Consider the following 19,494-nt stretch of genomic DNA (forward strand, 5'->3'; position numbering starts at 1 on the left):
TTTAAACATGTATTCTACGCAACTTGGATTTGCAAAAGAAGCTTGTGCATAGGAATACCAAGGGATTAATGCAATATTTAACTTGATTATCCATAGATATTCTCAGTGAAGTCATAATTAAGCATTTAAAAATAATAAATTTGAAGTTAGACATCATTAATGAAATAGCTTAGTAATATATTCTATAAAACTCCAAATTAGTCCTTCAAATGAGCATGAAATTGTATAGATGGATTAAAAAATCTTCTCTGAAATTATATTCTTGAAAATATCAGAATGTGTTCCTTTATCATTAACTTCATGCCAATAATTAAATGAGATAAATATTGACAAAATATCTCATTTATAATGCTTTCATATAATAATTTTCTAATTTTATATGTCTCCCTCTGTTTAGGATAAACTTGGCTGCTGTGCTTTTTCCCATTGCCAAAAGCAGCTTTTCTCAACAGGATCGACAGTCTTCTCTATCAAATGCTATTGTTAGAGGCTCAAGGCACAGTTGCAATATTCCATCACCCAAGAACCACTGAACTATTTCTTCTATCCTAGGGTCCTTACTCATCACCTGAAATACCATTCTTTTTGTCTATTTTTATGCCCTCTTGCAAAAATTCTAGCAGTAGAAGATATTTAAGTAGCAATTGAACTTATATGTCTCATATGCAAGTTAAAAAAAACTAAACAATTTTTTTAAACAAAAACCTCAGAGCACTCCTCATCTTTTTCAAATCATGACAGGCAGAATATACTGATAGAAGATGGGCATTTTTCTTTTTCGGTCTTTTTCTGTTTGTTTTGAAATAAGCTCTGAAAATGTGAAAAAGTGAAAATTCATAACAGAGTAATAAAAGCCACAGCCCTGAATGAAGCCAAAGAGACCAGGACTGGCCTGGCCAACAGAGCTGGCAGAATTCCTGCCTCTGGAGGAGAAGGCTCCCAACTGAGATTCCAGGTTCACCAAGGGTCCAATCAGCAATGCATTTGCATACCTCCTTTGCATGAAAACTGTACTCCATAAGCACTTACAGGTGTTCTCTTTTCAAAAGCTTGTACAAGAACAATAAAAGTCAAGGTTGGATCATCCACAGACCAAGATAAATGGTACCAAGTGTTTACTTTTTGTGAGGAGAGCATTTGTTTTATGCACATCATAGTTTATGAAGGCTCTACCAGAATCTGGTGTGGAACACTTTGGCGAGACAAGACAGGAAAATCTGTTCTGTGATTTTATTTATAAAGGAACTGGTGTGCAGTGTGTACACCAAGACCCAGGAGGAAATGTGCCCACGTGAGAAGGCATATTCCCCACACCTCAGGTGCAGTCGAGGCTTAAGAAGGCATCACAGGAACACATTAATCAACACATTCGAGGAATGCATTAATCAACACCGCCACATTGGCTGGCATGCTCTATTGTTTAACCATGCATACTAAAGAACATGAAGCCTGCACTATGAATGTGAATTTCCACCACATTGCAAAAAACAAAACCCCTTTCAGACAGGCCCCCTGCACCATATCCTACTTGACTCGTTCAATAGAAATCATTCTCTCCTGTAGTCCTGCTAGTTTATGGACTTGCATTCTGCAACAGTCATCTGGAAACAAAGCCACTTTACAGACCAGCAAAGTTTGACAAAAGCTGTAGAAAATCCTTCTGCAGATATGAAAACTTGAATCTTTCCAAGGGAGTTTGTTCTTTGCCTTACAAAACAAATGCTGTTGTGAAAAACAAAGTAAAGCAAAACAAAGCGAAGCAAAAAAAAAATAGTCTAAGCATCTATTTGTGTATGCAGTCAGATGTGACAGCAACATACTGCACTGCCAGCAGGGGCCCGGGCCTGGCCTCCCGCTCCTCACTGGGCTTCATTTTCCTCCTGGGTAGTTTCCTAGATAACCCTCCTGTCAGGATTTGACTCCCAACAGAAGCAGCCAGGGATGAAATTTCCAGATGCCAGAAGGCAGGGATCTGATAAAACACTCAAAGAACTAGACATACCTATCCACCTTTGCCTGCTTATGAAACTGGACATGTAAGGCTTTCCAGTACTATCCACACTCAGTATATCACTCAGTAGGTTATGGTGAACAATGAAAGTTCAGTTAGTGTTGATCCTGGTAATAAGGATCATAATAAGGATCTGAAGGTAAAGATCATAATTTTGTGTGGGTAGGGGATGCCATTTGTAGTAACATTTTCAATAAACTTCCTCTCAGGGGAAAACATTTTAGTAGATGCTGTGGTCACTGGGAGCAGAGTTGGGGAAGGACCATGGCTCCCCTCTATGGTGGCACTTCAGTGCGAGTCCAAGTTATAATCCATGGCCCTCCTCAGCTCTATTTCTGTTGGCCCTAGACAATATTCCAAAAGTATAAGTTGGAAGTTCAGGATAAAAAACAATCTGACCCAGTAAGTAGTTGCAAAGTTATTTGCAAAGGCAAGTGCATCAGCTATTTGATGTTTAAATGCGAAGCGCCTCAATCTTTCCTGCATTGGAGTGAGTCTGACAATTTTTTCCTTCCAATTTCAAAGCAGTATTTCTTCCAACTAGTTCACAGAGAAGAAAAGGGGAAAATACACTAAAGTTGCAAGGATCCCTCCTATTGCCCACCAGCATTTTATATTGCTGCCACAAAAGCACAAGCCCACCTTTCTCATCACTTCCATTGTAAACCATACACCTCCCACTGCCTCTCAAGGGAAAATGTTGATGTCTTTATTCAAATATCTTTCATCTGCTCTTTCTATGCCTTCAGAAATAGCTACCAAACTGAGCATCCAAGAACAGTGGGAGCGAGATAGCAGGAATAAAGTGGGAGGAAGACAGAAAATGGGAAGGTCCCAGAAAAATCATGGGGACACCATGCAAGGGGCAGAAAGTAGTTAATAAAGGCATCTCAATCGTGGATGTTATAATAATTCAGAGATGATGATCAGGAAATGAATTTAAATTGCATTTTTCTACAGAGAGATTATATATGAGATTTTATGCACAGCCCTCTGACCATAGGTCACAGGGCATGATGACTCAGACCCATGGAAATGGGAGGTGAGACAGGATACTTGGACAAAAGAGCAGAACATTTCTCATTGTCCTGTCACTGGATTCTAGGAATGCCACACTTTGGTGGCAATCACTCATTCTGTGGCTGCCAAAGTTCAAGACCACAATGGAGGGACTGTCCAAGGATGTTTATGTTTCAAGAGATGTTGTCAATGAGCTGAAATCTGGAACTTGTCTTTATGACATGTCAGGGTGAAGAGAGAGTAAATAAACAAGAAAAGATCACTCATCACTCTGGTTTTCTAAATGACTAAATACCTAATCAGTATTAACTGATATTAAACAATTCCCCAAACTCAAAAACACTAATTCAAAATATATAGACAGGCCTATGTCACTGCAGAATATGGAAACACCCCAAATGTCCAAATGGATGGATGGAGTTGTGGTTGGGACTATTCTACAGAAAGTAGGGCACTTGCCTTGCACACAGCTGACCCAGGTTCATTCTCTGGCACCCTATAAAGTTCCTTGAGCTCAGCAGGAGTTATCCTTGAGTGCAGAGCTAGGAGTACCCCCTGAGTGCTGTTAGGTGTGGTCCAAAAAACCAAACAACAAAATATTCGCTGTTATTAGTTTTGCTATTATCTATACAGAATATGATAATCATTCTCCTATGCTGCTTGTATAATTGTTAAAAGTACGAGCCCATATGAAGAAAACTTTTCAGATCATCAACCAAAAATCAAACAATAACTCCAGTAAGTTGTCAGACCTTTTGTCTTTTTATGTGTTTGCAAATGGGAATATATTTAAAGTATATTTAGCATTGACATTCTTATTCTTTAATCTTTATGGTTACAACCAGAAACAAACTTAAAGAGGTGTAGCGAGACGAGAACCGCAGTCAGTACAGTGCCTGGGAGGAGGCAGATGCTGGAGGGCGTGTCTCCCAGCTCCTTCCTCACTCTGGCTGCTTACTGAAATTCCAACATGATCAACCTTGTGTTTTGGCTCAAAGTTTTCAAGTCAGGCAGAGAGCAAAATTTCCTTGGAGGACTTTATATATCAATGATAATGAGGAGTGAAAGTGGTTTTGCTTTTACTTCTTTCTCTCTGTCATTGCTGTACTGGGCCACAGACAGTGATACTAGGGTTACTCCTAGTTCCATAATTGCCATACTTGAAGGTTGCTTCCAGTAGTATGGGGAGTCCAAGTGGTGCTGATCAAACTCAGGCTTCTTGCAGGAAAAGCACATGCCCTGTGCTCTAGTACTTGGAGCTGTCTATCCAACACAAGGAGTTTTTATATGTGACTCTGGATGCCATGGCAGCACCTTCCAGAGAGAAAGATGTGCCAAGTTTGTGAAATGAATTTCTCACATCGCTAGGATCCCACAGCATTAGTGATTGTGGGAAAGACTACTGGAAACTACTGGAAAGACTACTGAGGAGTTAGAAAAAAGCCCTTCATATTCTAATGTCAGAGGTTGCATTCTTGGACATTCTATCTAGACAGAATGTTCTCCAGAAACAACCCCACAAAATGGGAAAAATGATTACATTCTGTATAGATAATATAAAAACTAATAACAGTTAATATTTTTGTTGTTTGGTTTTTTGGACCACACCTCACAGTACTCAGGACTTACTCCTGGCTCTGCGCTCAAGGATCACTCCTGGTGAGCTCAGGGGACCTTATGGGGTTCTGGGGATTGAACCTGGGTCAGCTGTGTGCAAGGTAAGCACTCTGCCTTCTGTAGTATCTCTACAGTCCCAACCACAACTCCATCCAGCCATCTGTTGCTGGACATTTGGGTTGTTTCCATACCTGTGCTTTAGAATTTTTGGACATTTCAGCAAGTCCAGAGAGAAGTGGAAAAATGGAGAAGGCATGTACAATGAGTTTCAACCAGATTAGAAAATTCACAAAGACAAAATGAGGGGCTGGAGCAATAGCACAGCGGGTAGGGCATTTATTTGCCTTGCATGCGGCCGACCCGGGTTCGATTCCCAGCATCCCACATGGTCCCCTGAGCACCGCCAGGAGTGATTCCTGAGTGCAAAGCCAGGAGTAACCCCTGAGCATCGCTGGGCAGACCCAAAAAGCAAAAAAAAAAAAAAAAAAGGATAAAATGAGATGTCAGTGACTGACAACTTAAAGTCCATTTCACTCATTTACCAGTAAACCATCAATGACAGGTTCAGATTACAAGAGGTGGAAACAAACTGTTTCACAGTTGCTGCATTGGAAGAGAGAAATTTTAATAAAATATCTCATGTACTGAATGACAGAGGAAATCTGCTGGAAAATACTCTGAAATATGACCTGAGAGTGCTCTAGAAAGCAGGAAAGCACCCGGATTAGTCTACTTCAGTCACCTTAAAAGATACTAGGTTTACTGTGGTTCTTGGTGGTGGAATATGTGCACTGGTGAAGGGATGGGTGTTCAAGCATTGTGTAACTGAGACTTAAGCCTGAAAGCTTTGTAACTTTCCACATGGTGATTCAGTAAAAAAAAAAATTTTAAAAAAGATACTAGGTAGTTCTTTCTGTGGCCTTGTCACTTGTCCTGTCTTCCTATCTTTTCTCTTTTCACTAGAAACCACCATCTACAAATAAGGAACTAGTGTTGCTGTCCTTCTAACTCTAGTGGGTTTCAATATATAATCTACAGAATAATTTCTATAACTTACTGTGGATACTACATTTTACTGAGTGACCACTTTACCTAATAACACTATGACCAATTTCTAACTTCTAACCATTGTGATCTGCTAAAGACAGACTTCCAACAGCCCTGATGGAATGGATGGCGCTTACTCTTACATTGTCCTACTTAATAGGTTTTATTTATTTTATGAAATCCAGAGTCTTGTTGAAGAAGACTTGAATAGGTATATTAGAATTTTATAAAATAAGTAATTTTACATTAGAAGAATTTTCTATTAAGAAACTGTTTACACACAATTCAAGCTCTTTGGTTTCAGTCAGAATGACCTAACTCGGCATTCATGCTGGTTTTTCACTAATTTTCACCTTTTAAGATCTCTTCAAGCAGAAAAAGAAAACTGTGTACTATTCAATTCACAAAATAATATACTTAGTTTCCATGCTACTGGCTTGGGAATTTTTGATGTAAGAACTGTTAAGAACTGCTGAAGTCAGGTTCAATGCAACACAAATAGAAGCAAATTTAACTGTGGCATGGATCATTTTCTCTTAAATGCAAAACAACACTTTAGTAAATGAACTTAAGAATACTGGGATGGCAGGTAGGGAATTTGCTATATGGTTCCCAGAGAACTGAACCAGGAACAAACCCTGAGTAACACTGGTATGCCTCCATTCCCTCCCCCAAAATACCAGAACAATATGCTCTAAGTAAGTCACTGTCTCAAAATCTTGTATACAAGTTTCTCTTAACACACTCAATGAGAACTTCTTATTTGCTAGATGAAACCTAAGAGGGAAAAGATTAAATGTCTGAACAATCATGTTCTCATAAATTCCTTAAGGAAGTCACTATTGGTTGAGATACAGTTCCTTGAACTGTTCTTCAGATCTCCAAGAAAGATATTTTTCATAGAGTTCAATACTATAATAAACAGCCTTTCAGAAAACTTCACAGGCCTGGCAGAATCCATTGTCGAGCTGATAATTCTAAATGTCATAAACGGGAATGGGGTGGGCAGTGAGGGTGGGAAGTGAGGAGTAAAAAAAGAATTCAAAAACAGAAAGCATGTAACAAAGTAATATTTAAATTCCCCCAAAAGACTTTTACATTATGTACAGTTCATTGTGAGACAAGAAAAATCACGTATAGATGGTATCTTCTGTGGAGATTTTTGATATATGATTAATTGAAAGAAATTTTCTTATAAAATATTTCCTATAATTTAAAATCTTTCATTACTCCAAAAATGTATTGTTCACTAGCAATGATTTTATTCCATTTTCTGAGCTCTATGACGCAGGCTTTGGTAAAACAAAAGAATAAAATCTTATTACTAGAAAGAACATGAAGAAGACCGGTTTTCTTCTTTGTGTATTTGATTCATCCTTTTTGACAAGCAATATAATTAATGTATTTGCATCAATATTCTTCATCCCTGTCTTCTGTCATATTCTCTTGACTGCTATTAAATATAGCAAGAGTAGTACAAGATGATACCATGCTACTGACTAATTTTCTTCCTAAACTACTAATTGAGACCATGGAACAGATAAACTCCTACCTTTGAAGACCTTCTTATCCAAAGTTGTTCTTCCTTTTAATTCTTTAAACTGGAAAGTCTCCTTAGCTTTGCTCTGTGGGTTTAAGCACAGGAGAAAATATTAACAAGACAATCGTCATCAATCACAGCCAACTGTCAATACATAAAACTTCAACTAATTCCCTGATGAGAAATGCAATTACATGGGAGCTCTACAAGGAAAGACAAATTAGGAATAGATTTGCCAAAACATATATTTGCTGATTTCAATCAAAAGTGACAGTTGAGAGGTGAGTCTGGTGGATGTCCTTAAAGGATCCTAGCCCAAAGTGTCCTGTCTTGTCTACTTCCTACCTTCAGTTAGGGAACTAGGGAGCATAAGGTAATACACGTAGACTGTGCAGTTAAAAATAATTTGTACTGTGAGCTTACTAACATTATCATTCTATTTTCATTTCAAACTTGTATTTAGTAGAGTAGGAATCTTTGTTTTTATTTTTGTGCCCGTTTTGGGGAGCCTCAAGTAGTGCCCATGAGACTGAGGGCCCCTCCCAGAGACTCTCGGCCTGCCCTGGCAGCAGTTCTGAATGAAGGCATCGGGATGCACAGCTGCTGGGGCCCTGCAGTGTGGGGATTATTGGAACCACCATAGTGGTGCTCAGAGGCTGTGAGAGCTATACCTTATGATGCTCCAGGGATCAAGTAGTGCTGGGGACCAAAGAGGGCCATCTAGATACAAAGCATGTGCTTATCCCCTGTATTCTCTTTCCAGCCCCTAGGGTAAAAATTCTTTACACTATGTGTGATACACTCCTAATTTTCAGGGAGGGTCAGTCATAAAGGGGTCACAGCAGTGTCAAAACTGGGCAAGTCCATCCAGACCGTGACAGGGTTCATCTACGGGCAGTTCCCAGGCTTGAGCATCAACGACTCTTTTCTCCTTAACCTCAGTGATTCCTCTGCAAACACTGCAGCTGAGAATCAGCCAGAACCAGAAAAAAAAGACACAGGACAGAGTGAGATAATCCGAGCTGAGAACATTAGGGTTCTTGTTAAGACTACCAGTTCAGAGCTGTTCACTGTTTTCTAAGGGAGGATTTGTGCTTTTTGGACTTCAGATTTTTGGAAAGAGAAAACATACTACTATTCTCTGAAAAAACTTTCAGAAGAGAAACAAGTGCCAATTCATTAACTCATGGCTGCATTCAAAAATTGCAATAGCTATGAATCAAAGTATAAATCTATTAATAATACTTTAAAGTATATGTAATAATCATTGTTTGACTTTAGCAAGCATTACAAATATTTTCTATATTAAACTGGAAAAAATCATTATCTTAATTACATGCAAAACCATGCATCAGATTATTGTATCTGATGCAATCTTATTTTAGGAGGACAAAATGTTAATCTTGTGTGGGTGACTGAATCTTCCTTGAAACTGAGGCTGATTTCTGACTAATAAGGAATTTCTTTTCTTATCTTTTAGTCCCTACTGCTAAAAATGTCTCTAGAAGTATATAAAAAGTGGTTATCAATTTTTAATCTGTGTTTACAATAAAAATTCAACTAATTTAAAATTTTATTGTTATTTGAAATTATAAATCTATAAGTAAAAATGAATGAAATATAAGACATGTTTTCTACTACAAGGAATATTAATCTACAATTATGCAGGAGGGAGGTGGACTCAAACCACCACAAAACATAGTATTTATAGAGCTATATTTATAGAGCTCTGTTGAGGTCCCAGAAGAAACAACTAATTTTCTACAAGGGTATGTCAAAGAACCAATTCCATAGAATACAACACTTGAATTGAAAGTTACTAGTGCATGGGAGAAGCATTCCAAGAGAAGGTAAGAGGCAAAGTAGTAGGTAATGACCAAGTGGTAGTGGTAATGCCCCCACTAGTATAGCAATGATGTTAAAGGTGCAGTGATAGGTAGTGGGGAAAGCGGGTATGGTAAAGAGTGGAGGATATCTGGGACAAGAGTACCAAGGCCTTTTATTTATTCTTTAATTTTTAATTTTTTTTATTTTTTAATGAATCACCGTGAGGTACAGTTACAGACTTACAAATTTTCACACTCACATTTTAGTCATACAATGATCAAGTACCCATCCCTCCACCAGTGCCCATTCTCCACCACCTATGTTCCCAGTATCCTTCCCCCCATCTCCTCTCTCCACTGCCTCAGTGGCAAGCACATTCCCTTTTACTCTCTCTCTCCTTTTGGGTGTTGTGATTTGCAATGCAGGTATTAAGTGGCCATCGTGTTCAGTCTATAGTCTACTTTCAACACGCATCTCCCATCCTGAGCAGGCCTACAAGCATCCTTTACTTGGTGGCCCCTTCTCTATCTAAGCTGCCTTTTCCCCCAGCATGGAGGTTGGTTTCCAAGTCAGGGAGCAATCCTCCTGGTCCTTATCTCTACTTTCATTGGGGGTTAATTTTCCATTCTGTAAAAAGGCCTTTAGTCATAAAATAATGGTCACTGTCACTGTCACTGTCATCCCGTTGCTCATCAATTTGCTCAAGTGGGCACCAGTAATGTCTGCATTTTGAGACTTGGTGTTACTGTTTTGGGCATATCAAATACACCACGGATAGCTTGCCAGGCTCTGCTGAGTGGAGGAGATACTCTCGGTGGCTTGCCAGCTCTCCGTGAGGGGCGGAGGAATTGAACCTGGGTTGACCTCGTGCAAGGCGAACGCCCTACCACTGTGCTATTGCTCCAGCCCAAAATAATGTTATGAGTCTGAATTTAAATGACAACAATGGAGGGTAGAGATTAGAAAGAGAGACCATTATGAGGATGTTTCAGTAATAATAAACAAGATTTTTGGCTTCTAGAAGTAATTTCTTCAACCAGCACCCATTTAACAACTCCCAAGATGAATCAGGAAAGAAACCACAAGAAATTAGAGATACAGAGTCAAAACTTGCAGGAAGTAGGCAAATGGAGAGAACTCAGGAGCTGTCAGTGGGGAACAGTCCGGAGCTGGCCTCAGCTACACCTCCCCTTGCACTATGGTTTCCAGCTTTCAGGGATTCAAGTGCTATCATTTCCACACCCTTTGGCCAAGTCTTTGTTTCATCAATAATGTTTTGCAATCCGCCAGATCAGTACAGTGGGTAGGGCACTTGTCTTGCATGCAACTGATTTAGCACTATGTACAGACTTCTGAACCTGCCGGGAGTGATCCCTGACTGCAGAGCCGGAGTAAGCCCTGAGCACTGCCAGTTTTAGCCAAATAATAATAATGATTAATAATAATAATAATAATGTTTCACAAAGGCAGCAAATATAAAAACATAACTCAGTATGGTGTAGGAGATATATTTAGAAAGGAAAGTGGTTCTTTTGATAAATTCGAATCTTTGGGGAGGAAGCTCTCCTAAGAAGCACTCAAAGGACATCTGCGCAACTCTCAGCTAACTGGGCCAGAGACTGGATGCAGGGACGACAGGGTGCAGCCTGCTCAGGTCCTTCAGAGTCGGAGGCTTCCAGGGCCACCCCAGCAGCGCTGGGCTCAGACAGGCCTCCAGAGCTGCACTTAGTAATGCTTGGGGGACATGTGCTGGGGGCTGGAACCAACCTTTATTCTCTTTCTCTGGTCCTGAATAATTTACCCAGGATTGTAATTCAATTGTGGGTAAAATACCCTGAAAAGGATGCACAGCTAATGTTGCATAGGTCCCAATTCCCATAGGCAATGTTTGAGAATACCTAATCCTTGCTTACGTGTGTTATTGATAGGACAAGCCACATTTTTAACCTTTGTGACTATTTAAACCCCTCCACCTTCTGCAAGGACCACCAAAAGACTATGTATTAATTGCACTACCATGTTTGCAATTATCCCAAACATTTCTAGGGAATGAATTTTTGTTGCGGCCATTACTCTTGCTTTGACAACTGTGTCAATGGGTTTTCATCACTTTGAAACACATTTGGGTGGACAGAATAGGGCAATATATCACTGCTAACGAATATTTTTCCAATAACAAAGTAATAATTTCTTTTCTTAAATAAAATACAAACTTTCTGATTAAATAAAACCAGCCCTAAATTAAGAGGTCAAGATGAGATCTCACGTAATTTAAAATTTGGTTTCAAAAATGATGAATAATATTTATGTGAAAGATGTAAGAATGCACGCACTGTGTACACATACAAAATTGCCATAAAAATAATTCAACAGTGTATAAGCATAATATAAACATTGAATAATTAAAAATACTTTGTTTAATCACTTAAGGAAAAATAAAATAATGTACTTCCTAATTTCTCTGAAATAATCCAAACTATTGACTGATATAATAATTTTCCATGATATTGTTTTGCTGGTTTTAAAATAAGAATTGATAATGTTCAATACAAAAAAATCTGCTATTGCAACACTATTATATAAAAACTATCAGCAAGCAAAAATGCTCAAAAATTCATTTAATTTATACTTCTGGCACAGCTGTGAGAACATAAAATTATTTATTCTTTGGTTCCTGTGAGGCTAATTGATAATATTGCAAAGGGTAGGCTCCATAAAATTATCAAGAATTTGTCCCTCAAATCATTTGTTTTCTACTGTGATAATTATTTTTGTTTACACTCTTAATAATAAATATATATGATAAACACTTCTCACCACATAACACTTGAAAACATGATATTTAATAATCTTTTTATATACCTGAACTATTATGTATTTATATAGCATGCAAGACTGTTTTTTTCTTTACTAGTATAAAATGACAGCAATTTACAAGCTTACTTTCAATCTTTGGTCTAAAAACTTTTATATTACCAAAATCACAGAGGGAACCTGAATGTTTTCTGTCTTTCCTGCCTTTGAAACTTCCTTTTGACATGATTGTTGAATTAAATTTGAAGTCCATTCATATTTATTAACTGGAGAGAAACGAATAAACAAACAGCCCTATTAAAATTGGCATTTATCTTTGGTTTCTCTAGGGTATGCCTGTCATCCAGCAGCCTAATTCAGTTTAACATGGCAAAAAGCCAAAGTCATCTTGAATCCCAACTCCTCCCACCCAACCTTTCAGCAGTCTATGAAACACAATGATACAGTCTAATATCAATCAGATTCTCCAACTAGTGCCTTTATTAGACAGTACCCAGAGGATCCCACTTCCGGGTACGTGGTTGGGGGTTCTGAGGATACGGGGTCTTCAATTCTGGCCCCAAGTTTAGCACCATGATTCATCTACTCATGCAAGAGAGTAAACTTGTCAAGTCTTGAGATCAACTTCATGATATTTATCTCTCAAAAGTTGGGGAGGGAGCTGGCCAAGGATCCATTCTAATGGGAAGCCTATCAGTAAAGCAAAGTGAATCATACTTTGCCTGACTTGGCGATGTTTGAAGAGATGAGTTCAAATGCTGTGCACATGCTTAGCATTCAGGAGCCCTTAGTTTGATCCCAGAACCACAGTCCCCTAAGCACCATCGGAAGTGACCTCCAACAAGGCACTGAGCCGAGAATTGCCTTTGAACTCTACTAGGTGTGGCCCCTAAAGTTAAAAACTAAAAGAAAGAAGCCATTGATGCTTGGAGATTGGGCTCCTGAAAAAATGGTCTGAGCAGAGCACAGGAAAGGGGACAACGGTCCCAGTAAGGCTGGAAAGCAGGCTGGTTAAGCAAAGCCCTGTAGGTCTTTCAGTCACTACATTCAGGGCAATTAGGTGCCATTAGTGTATCTTAATGAGGCTGCCATGGGAGAGGAGAGATTGATCAGAAATAGAATTACGACGGCTCTAACAATGTTATAACTACCAACTGGAAGCAAAGGCAAGAACTAAAAGTGAATTCATATAGTTACAAAAATAAGTAAAACCTTTTGAAGCTTTCTGATGAAAGGAGGTATTTAACATTTCAAAGAGTTATTACCAGTTATAGTATAAATGATGCTTCGATTTTAAATTCTTTAGTTGATTGAAAGTCTCTTATATAGACTACTAAAAAAGTGCAATTTGATTCAAAGCAAGGCACCTGAAATTGCAAGGCTAATTTGGTTACTCAGAGGAGTTGCCTGTATGCCCATCATGGTACCCACCATCCCCAGTCCACGCTCACCAAAAAAAAAAATAAAGAAAGAAATTGCAAGGCTAGTAAATCAAGATTCCATACCTGGATATATACTATTTAAAGTGGATACTTGATAGAAAAACACAGTGGAATTATTTGATCAAAGAAGTGAAAAAAAAAACTTCACAAAATATTACTTAGACAATGAAGCATTAATTACATATTGCACTAATATTACTAATATTTTATAATGTAAGGAATAGAGCATACATACAACACTTATTCCTTTAAATATATTTAGTATTGCTATTATAAACTGTTAAAAGAAAATATCTGACTGGCATAATGCTCTGTGCTAAGAGCAGATATATATGGTAATAAGAAAAATTCCCCTCTGTGTCACTAGGTCAGCAACACACTCACTATTTTAATTTCTGTAGTAAAATAAATAGTAAGTAAGTAGGTGACAGATGTTTTTGCATTTCAAATTCTGGGACAGGAAACACATTTCAACTATAGTAAGATAATCTGAAATCTGAACAATACAGTAAGTAGATTCCAGATTCAAAATTCACAAAAGTTGTATGGATTTAACACACATGATATTTATGTTTTGCCTTTTCAACAAATTGTTGTCTATACAATTTAGAGCTTTCAATTTGGGTTTTTTTTCTTTTGCTTAAATTTCCTTAAAAACAGGACTAGAGGTGTGACATAAAGACAATGTAGCAAAGTGTGGTAAATTTTTACATCAACACCATAAACTTTAACATGTTGAAATAGTATTACCTAAAATATTTTTTAATGAAGAGTGAAATGTATTGAATCGTAATACTTCTTTAATAGATGCATCTGAAACATTTTATTATAAATATAAAAAATCCTCCTTGGTGTTATAAGTAATGGAAACTATGGATTATTTGTAGAGGATTCTACTGCCATCACATTTTAAAGATTTATTACTTCCCTCGTAAGTATCTTAATTTAAAAGTTTAATTGGACTTAACTTAAAACTTAACATATTGTGCTATCAATTTCCACTTCGGTTCGATCAATTTCAATACACTTGAGCACAAAAACATCTTGAAATTTTATGTGCAAAATTCCTCTGATATTTCAATATATTAAAAACAAAATTAAATTGTCCACTGATTCCAGTCATTCACATTCTTAGCAGATATCATAAATATTATATCGAATCATAAAAAAGTAACAGTAACAAAAATGTAGATTTAGGAACAATAAGGAAGAATGAATACATTTCCACAAAAGGAAGGAAGGAAAACATTCATAAATGAAAAGTATAACTGGGGCACAGCAACAGTACAGCAGGCAGGGCACTGGCCTTGCATGCTGCTGAGCCAGGTTCAATCCCTGGTACCCCACACGGTCTCTCAAGCCATTCAAAAAATGATGACTAAGTGCTGAGCCAGGAGGATGCTTAAGTACTGCTGGCTAGAGTCCCCAAACAAATAAGCCCAAACAAACAAAAATGAGCTTATCAAATATTGGGTGGATGAAGAGGCAGACTACAGGATCTCTCATTTTCATTTTTCCTCACAACTTATAAGTTGTTGTCATGCTCATTACACAGAATTTAAGGTCTTTTCACGGATACTTCTTTGGAAGGAAAAGGAGTAAGCTGAAACAAAGTTTTAAAAGTAACAGACACAAAATAAAATGATTTCAAGATTTGGGAAGCCCCCCATTCACATGTAAGCCTACCATTCCAGATTTATCCAAAGTAGTATGAGAGCAGAGGGGCCAAATCCTGGTTAATGTCAAAGGCAATCTCAGTTCCTTAAATCAGGTTCCCAGTGTTGGAGTCAAAAGTCCTGATCTTAAAGAAATCTGAAAGTCTATTATTTCTAGGTCACTAAGTCCAAATACAAAGCTATCTCCTTAAAAAGAGGTCACCTTTAATGCAACATGACCTGTACTAAATAAACTATTATTTCTAAATAAAGCAATCAAATGATGAATTCACTAACTTAGCAGGTGACATTAGGCCAATTACTTCCTTTATGAGTACAAAATGGGGTTAATAATCATGACCTATTCCTTCAGGTCTCTGAGGATAATTCATTTAGGAATTGTCTAAATGCTGTATAAATGTTGCTGCCGTTATGATAGCTTAGTTTTATTGTCATTTGACCCCCATGGTGAGAAGAAAAAATTCAAAGATTTAGTCTGAGGTGAATTAACAAAGCAAGGTCTATGGTAATACAAGTGCCCTCTGAACTTGGATCACTGAGCTTGAAAAACTGCACAGATCAGAATGGAAATTAAGTCTGCATTTTCAGAAACAGAGTTTTTGTTAATTTATTTCCTATTCAATGTCCTGGCTTTGAAAATCATTATGTTGGAAGCAAAACAGCTATTTCCAATTTCCAACTCCCTTTTCCTTCTCATTCTTCTCATTGCTATTCCAGGCATTATTTGCATTAAAGCATGGCATTGGAGGCATCCAGGCCCTTTCTTTCCATATCAACTAGCTGATACACCCAGGAAACCTGCCTGTCAGACATGGGCTGCACAGATACCAAACTTTTGTTTTTAAGAGTGTGTGTTTGTGTGTGTGTGTGTGTGTGTGTGAGAGAGAGAGAGAGAGAGAGACAGACAGACAGACAGACAGACACAGACAGGCAGGCAGGCAGGCAGAGACAGAACAGAGACAGAGTCAAAGAGACAGATTCCCAGACTTTCATTGCTTTTAGAGAAAACTACTTCCCCTTCTCCAGTTAAGTTTTTACAATCCACTAACTTATTTGCAAATGTACACCAGCCAGTGCTGGAAATAGCCGAGAAGAAAACAGAAGAAAAATAGAAATTTCTATTCTAGTAGAATCACGGTATCACTGCATCACTGTCATCCTGTTATTCATCGACTTGTTCGAGCAGGCACCAGTAATGTCTCCATTGTGAGACTTGTTGTTACTGTTTTTGGCACATTGAATACACCACGGGTAGCTTGCTAGGCTTTGCTGTGTGGGCGGGATACTCTTGGTAGCTTGCCGGGCTCTCTGAGAGGGACAGAGGAATCAAACCTAGGTCGGCCGCATACAAGGCAAATGCCCTACCTGCTGTGCTATCGCTCCAGCCCAGTGAATTACTTGCTTTTGTATTTCCCTATAACCTTTCATATTTTACTATGAGCAATGTTTCTTTGCTTAAACACTGAAAGACTGTTAATGCTATGCTCCTAATATATTTGGGAGTTGACTGACTCTGAAATATATCTCTGGTATATTGACTGATTGACTCTGAAATACTCCTGGGCATCCATCATAATTACTTGACTCAGACTTTGGTTGCTATAGCTCCTAACATCCCACAAAGGGTGGTCACACTACGGGCCTTGTATCGACCCAGGTTGAGCAGCAAAGCTACCCTGTCATTTAAATGGGACAATCTAGAAAGCATACAAGTATGGTCTTCATTTAAATTATTATGATGTAAAAGACAGGACCCCCAGGGGGAAGGATAAACTGAATTGGCCTGAGGACCTAGTCTGGGATTTATGGTAGAAGCCCAGCAGTCTTGCCATGGGAGCATGGAAAACTACATTTTGGAATCTATATATCTTACTGTGTTTATCCAAATGTCTGCAAGTATTAATAAGAAGTAAATGTAATTGTTTAATATTTACTAGTAGCTAGGCAAAATAAAAGTAAATAGCTATAGTATTTTAGGATAGAAAAAAATAAAATATGTAAAATGGTGAGAATACCATTTTGTGGAGGACTTGCATTTAGAGAAATGAATGCTTCTTGGGAAGAAATTATTTAAGTACAAATTTGAGAGAGGCAAACGTAAGGGCCACTGGAAGGGGCTGGGAGGAGGATTTTTCAGGTATGGTGAGAATTACAGGAAAATAAAAGGGCCTGAAGTGGAAGTTTATTTTGTTTGAGAACAGCAAGGAAGTAGAGGTAACTGAAGTAGGGTAAGCACTAGAGAAGAGAGTAGGATAAAAAGGAAAGGCTGGAAATGAGTATTAGATACTAGGCACTTCATTGCCAAGGTTTTTGGCCTTCATGATATGTGAAAAGGGGATCCCTTGAGCAGTTCTAAGAAGAAAAGTGATATGATCCGACTTCCATTTTAAAGGACAAAACTGACTGCACTGAGGAGTAGAACAAAGGGAAATAAATAGAAAGACCACTGACAGTAAGACTAAAATTCCTTCCTCTCTTTGGCTGGTCAAGTAATCAAATTAGCAATAGATTAGTTGGAGAGGGGTAAGGATTTATATAGAAAAGAGGAATCTGAAGCCAGTGTGCAAAACTGGGGCAAGGACCCTGATGGACAATGGGATGACAGTGCTGCAGTACTACCCTGACCTAAGGTATAGGACAGGGGACTGGTTGGAGGTTCCAAGGGAGGAAGGGGACTCACATGTTATAGAACTCTGTAAAAAAGGGTTTTCCCGATAAGGGCTCTTCCAGGAGTGAGGTTTCTAATAATCCTCAATTTTTATTCTTCTATATCTTGTTACGAAGTGGTCAAAATTTCTTATAACACACGGACCTTTGATTGACCACAGTCCCAAAAATTCATATGTCAAAGTGGAACATCTTGCTTAGGAAGTCCTATTCTCGGGAAGGCCCATTCTCCTTCATGCAAAAGGGTCTTTCAACAGGAGAAGTCTACTCCACTGTAACCCAGCAGACTTGAGGGGCTTGAGCCCTGGGGATGGGACATGGGAAGAATTTTGCTGTTTTCCATTAGCCACATCCTTCTTCATGCAGCTGTGTTTTCTTCTTTCAAGTAACTCACACCCCAACAAAGTTTGTCTTGTTGTTAAAGCCTTCCTTTTCAAACCCTCCTGTCAATAACAATGGTTCTCTCACCAAGCCATTTCACAAAAGGCCAAGGTAGGTCACTTTTGTAAGTACTTAAGTCAGCATGTAAACCACTCTCCCAAAACACACATGACAATAGACTTCCTGGAACTCTCAGTGAAGATACCTGCCACTCCTCACCAGACACTGAATTAAAGTTTATAATCAGACATTCCTAAACTAGTTTTGCTCACCTGCCTCCCACCCTGAAATCTACCTTTTTCCAAAAAAAAAGTGCTCAAAATTGCACCAAGCTCCTATTGCCCCTCTGAACCCTTTACAGCATGCCCATGAATGTGCTGTAAAAACAGCTTCATTTTTCAGTAACTTCTTCATTATCCACTTGCACTTTGCATTATGTCTCGCCAGTATACACGAAAACATTTTTGAAGTAAACTGTGTCTTTTCCCATGTTCTTACACCCATAGAAATCAAATATGATTTTCACTCCTGCTTGTATAACATGCAACTCCTGCTTGTATAACATGCAACACTTTTTGAACTCTTTAGCCAGTGCAACCATACAATCAGGCACAAAGTACCAGGCACCTTAAGTCCTGGGTCCAACTGCCAAAACCCAACAGGGACAGACACTTGGCTTCGCTGAACAGGAAAGAGGTGGCGGCATTCAAGCACCAGGCTTCCTCCTCTAGGAAGTCAGTGGCAAAGGCTAAATCAATACCTCAAGGGAAGATAGCAAAAATGACCCTCCTGAGAAAAGGAGGAAAACATATCATCCCACCAAACTCATAGAAGGAACTACTAGAAGCTCCTGGCAACTTTAGGACCAAGAGCTAAGGAGGTAGATAAACCAGAGTGTTCCCTGAATCACAAAGGTGATTTCTCTGGGTCCTTGGGTAGTTTCTCACTTTCTGTCTTTGTGTTTATCACCTTTTAGTTTGCAGAGTTAATAACTAGAATTTCCACTCTATAAATATAGAATTATTTCTCTTCTTAATTTTGGGTAATCACTGTATCACTGTCATCCTCTTGATCATTAGTTTGATTGAGCAGGCACCAGTAATGTCTCCATTCATCCTAGCCCTGAAATTTTAGCAGCTTCTCTTTACTCATTCTTCCCAGTGGTGCTGCACTGAAGGCTCTTTCAGGGTAAGGGGAATGAGACCCATCATTGTTACTGTATTTGGCATATTGAATACGCCATGGAGAGCTTGCCAGGCTCTGCCGTGTGGGCAGGACGCTCTCTGTACCTTGCCAGGTTCTCTGAGAGGGAGAACTAGGCTATACGGGGTCCATAGCCGCAAATGCAGCTGCGCACTTCCGGGAGCTTTGTTTTGTAGTCTCTGGATCTTGGCCATTGATGAGATTACACAGCTTCCAGAAACAGCTTGTAGGTGTGGCTGCCACGCTACT

At 38.7% G+C, this 19,494-nt stretch overlaps 1 protein-coding gene across 31 annotated transcripts in view; it reads right to left on the minus strand.

Annotated features, from left to right (window-relative positions):
- Positions 1-19,494, minus strand: part of NRCAM (neuronal cell adhesion molecule) — a 314,513-nt gene that overhangs the window by 153,770 nt on the left and 141,249 nt on the right. For all 31 annotated transcript variants that reach the window (XR_008627059.1, XM_055119016.1, XM_055119103.1 and 28 more), the window contains one exon: positions 7,248-7,320. The gene's annotated coding sequence lies outside the window, so the exon portion shown is untranslated. The remainder of the gene's footprint in view (positions 1-7,247; positions 7,321-19,494) is intronic.

This window comes from Sorex araneus, chromosome 1, assembly GCF_027595985.1.
Source record: "Sorex araneus isolate mSorAra2 chromosome 1, mSorAra2.pri, whole genome shotgun sequence".
Taxonomy (NCBI): domain Eukaryota; kingdom Metazoa; phylum Chordata; class Mammalia; order Eulipotyphla; family Soricidae; genus Sorex; species Sorex araneus.